General features: G+C 42.5%; 1 non-coding gene across 1 annotated transcript; it reads right to left on the reverse strand.

Annotated features, from left to right (window-relative positions):
- Positions 1 to 2,415: 2,415 nt before the first annotated feature.
- On the reverse strand, positions 2,416 to 2,486 carry TRNAV-UAC (transfer RNA valine (anticodon UAC)). Its single transcript has one exon. It is a non-coding gene; the product is annotated as a tRNA-Val (tRNA).
- Positions 2,487 to 4,467: the final 1,981 nt, after the last annotated feature.

Consider the following 4,467-nt stretch of genomic DNA (forward strand, 5'->3'; position numbering starts at 1 on the left):
TATTACATCTTTTTCTAATTAAATTAGAAGATGACAGTAAAAGGATTTCATAGGAAGTCAATTGGCTGGAAGGTACATGATGAGTAAATTCGACTTTGGATAGCATGTGGGCTTTGTAAATATACATTGTTACCTAATGTTATTTCTGCAGACGATTCAATTAGTTTTGAAACTGTAGCTACTGCTTTTAAGCCGGTATCATATGCTCAAGCCACAGCATCTAATTGTAAGGTACAATAGGCAACAGGTCTTATTTTCCCCCATGTTCTTGTGTTAGTAAGACAGGAGCTTATCCATTTCTTTCATGAACAGATTAAATGGCTTCAAATAATTTGGTCACCCCAAGGCTGGAGGGTTTAATAAGGTCATCTTTAAGTTGTTTAAAGGACAGTTCAGGGTGCAGTTGTTTTGGCATTAGTTGATTCATGAAGAGGTGATGCCAATAAAAAAAATGTGGAACCCTGAGTCAGCAATAATCTGCCAGCCCAAGGAATCCCCTGAATTTCTTTTGTCATGGGCTTAGGAAATTCCTGAATCAGTTTTATTCTTTTGGGTTGTGCTAGTTTGAAAGGAAGTATGCCCCCTAGAAAAGCCATGTTTTAATCAAAATATCATTTCATAAAGGTAGAATAATCTCTATTCAATACTGTATGTTTGAAACTGTAATCAGATCATCTCCCTAGATGATGTGATTTAGTCAAGAATGGTTGTTAAACTGGATTAGGGGATGACATGTCTCCACCCATTTGGGTGGGTCTTGATTAGTCTATTGGAGTCCTATAAAAAAGGAAATATTTTGGAGAATGAGAGATTCATTGAGAGCAGAGAATGCTGCAGCACTATGAAGCAGAGCCCACAAGCCAGCAACCTTTGGAGATGAAGAAGGAAAATGCCTCCCGGGGAGCTTCATGAAACAGGAAGCCAGGAGAGAAAGTAGCAGATGATGCCTTGCTTACCATATGCCCTTCCAGCTGAGAGAGAAACTGTAACTGTGTTCACCATGTGCCTTTCCAGATGAGAGAGAAACCCTGAACTTCATTGGCATTTTTTGAACCAAGGTATCTTTCCCCGGATGCCTTAAATTGGACATTTCTATAGACTTGTTTTGATTGGGACATTTTCTCAGCTTTAGAACTATAAACTAGCAATTCATTAAATTCCCCTTTTAAAAGCCATTCCGGTTCTGGTATATTGCATTCCAGCAGCTAGCAAACTAAAACAGGGTGATAGGGGAATTCCTTCAGCATTTAAATCATGACCCAATTAGTGAACGATCTCTCTAGTAAGCTGTAGTTTTCTCTTAGAGACTTTATGTCCCTTTTGAGTTAACTGGTGGAGTAATAGAATTTCTCAAGGAGTTCTCGTGAGTAGAGGAGCAGTGCAATAAATCATCCACATATTATAATGGAAAGGAGCCATTAGAAAATTATCAGGTGCCCAGGTCCTGAACACTTGAGAGACATTTGAAGGAGCTTCAGCGAAGCCTTGATGCATAACTGCCCAGTTGTATTGCTGATAATTCCATGTAAATGCAAAGACATCTTCACTATCTGCATCTACCAGAATGCTGAAGAAAGCAGAGGATTTTCTTGAGAATTTTTTCATCTATATTCATTCACAGACCTACAAAATAAACAATTCAGAATGAGAAGGAATGCAGGATAACAGAGTTACTTGGGTTCAGAACTATAGGAAAGTGAGGTATGACTAATTTGTTAATCTTGAACAAATCACCATCCACAATCATCAGAGTTTTTTCCAGGTAAACTAGAAGTATTACAAGGATTGGTACGAGGAATAACTAGCCCTTGAGATATTAAGTCTTGAACTATTAGGATTAAGCTGGCAATAGTCTCTGGTTTAAGCCACTATTGAGGAAGTTTGGGTAAGGGTTTGAATATGTCTATCTGTGTTTTGTATGTTGAGCACTTGGATTCTCCCTGTGGCATTGCCTGACATGGCCCACAGGGATTCTGGTACAGCAGATAAGTCAAATGTATCATTAGTAATTCCCTCATTCTCAGCATCTAAGTTTAAGTTTGCAAAGAGCATATAAGGTCTGCCCTATTATCCTAGGGAAATTCTCAAGAGAGTTCTTCCTCTGAGGAAAAGAAAATCATGCCTTTCATTTTTGATAGCAGGTCTCTTCTCAGAAGGTACATGGGGGCGTAGTCATAAAGCAAAAAATATATTTTTCAGTAAAAGTGCCTACTGACATTTGGATTGTTTGGGGTAAATACTCCCTTTGGGCTTTAATGCCGACCCCTACTGTTATATTTTGCTTTTGACACCAAGGGGCCTGTTGTTTTAACAGTGTGGGGTTCAGATTTGAAAGTATGTCCCCAGTATCTACAAGAAAATTAAGTGTATCCCCATTTATTTATTTATTTATTTATTTTTATTTTTTGGGGGGGGTGCATGGTCCAGGAATCGAACCCGGGTCTCCTGCATGTAAGGCGAGTATTCTACCGCTGAACCACCCATGCACCCATCCCCATTTATTTATTTTTTTCCTATTTATTTTTAATTCAGGTTCACCTTGTGCATTTAAAGGAATTATGGGGAAAATGCTGTTGAAATTCCCAGTGCCATGTCAGCATTTTATATGGTATCCTTTATGGCCTGATAGAAAGTTTTTTCACTTTTCTGAGGACAATTTCTCTTCAGTGACTGGATTGATTGCAAATCAGGCATCTGTGCCAGTTTGAAAGGATTGCATGCCCTAGAAAAGTCATGTTTTAATCTTCATCCATCTTCTGGAGGCAGCTTTTTCTCTTAATCCTTATTCAGCTCTGTAGGTTGGGAACTTGATTAGATTATCTCCATGGAGATGTGACACACCGTTATGGGTATTAACCTTTGATTAGAGGGAAATGTGACCCCGCCTATTCCAGGTGGGTCTTGATTAGTTTACTAGACTCATTTAAAAGAGGAAACATTTCAGAAAAAGCCCCAAGAGAGCAACAAGAACCACAAGAACCCATGCAACCAGAGTCCTTGGGAGATGAAGAAGGAAAAATCCCCTAGGGGAGCTTCATGAAATAAGAAGACTGGAGAGGAAGATGGCGGCTTAGTAAGACGCGCGGATCTTAGTTTCTTCTCCAGGACACCTACTAGGGGAGTAGAAACGATACAGAAAGCGCCCAAAGTCACAACAGAGATAAAAAAGACAGCGTACCCCATCCTGGAACGGCTGGCTGGCTGAGAGAAGCAGCTCGGGTGAGATCGCCGAGGCGCGCGGGCCTTACCGGGCGGGGTGGCAAGCGGCCGGAGTTACTCCCTTCCCCCTTCCCGGGCCGGCTGGGAGAATTGGAGAGGCGGTCCCCTGAAACAAAGATGGCTGGCGCCCACACCACGCGCAGCCCCCGGACCAACTGAGAGAATTGGATCGGAAACCCCCAGGCCGCGGAGAACGGTGACGGGTGGGGGAGGCCCCTTCCAAACCCGTGACTCCCGGGGAACGTGCACTCTCTCGGGCGGGCCGCTGCCGCTGGCGCCCTCCCGCCACGCTTGTTGCCCAGGGCCGACTAGGAAATTCGGACGGGCTCTTTCCCTGGCTGCGGCGACCAGCAACCCTCCCTGCGTTCGGACCCCGGGCCGGCTCAAGCCGTTTCGGCTAGCGAACCCCCAGGACGGCGAGAGTTTTCCAAAGTTTAAGGTCCCACAGCACCTTTTACTGGTGGGACCCGCAGACAAACGGGTGCCACGAGCGCCACCTACTGGGCAGGATAAGAAAAACAGAACCCAGAGATTTCACAGAAAAATATTACAACCTTGCTGGGTCCAACACCAAGAGAAATCTGAATAAATGCCCAGACGCCAGCAGCAGAAGATAACTGTCCACGCTCAAAAGATTGAGAATATGGCTCAGTCAAAGGAACAAACCAATAGCTCAAATGAGACACAAGAGCTGAGACAACTAATGCTGAATATACGAACAGAAATGGAAAACCTCTTCAAAAATGAAATCGATAAATTGAGGGAGGACATGAAGAGGACATGGGCTGAACATAAAGAAGAAATAGAAAAACTGAAAAAACAAATCGCAGAACTTATGGAAGTGAAGGATAAAGTAGCAAACATAGAAAAAATAATGGATAGCTACAATGATAGATTTAAAGAGACAGAAGATAGAATTAGTGATTTGGAGGATGGAACATCTGAATTCCAAAAAGAAACAGAAACTATAGGGAAAAGAATGGAAAAATTTGAACAGGGTATCAGGGAACTCAAGGACAATATGAACCGCACAAATATACGTGTTGTGGGTGTCCCAGAAGGAGAAGAGAAGGGAAAAGGAGGAGAAAAACTAATGGAAGAAATTATCACTGAAAATTTCCCAACTCTTATGAAAGACCTAAAATTACAGATCCAAGAAGTGCAGCGCACCCCAAAGAGATTAGACCCAAATAGGCGTTCTCCAAGACACTTACTAGTTAGAATGTCAGAGGTCAAAGAGAAAGAGAA

This window comes from Tamandua tetradactyla, chromosome 22 (assembly GCF_023851605.1).
Source record: "Tamandua tetradactyla isolate mTamTet1 chromosome 22, mTamTet1.pri, whole genome shotgun sequence".
NCBI lineage: Eukaryota > Metazoa > Chordata > Mammalia > Pilosa > Myrmecophagidae > Tamandua > Tamandua tetradactyla.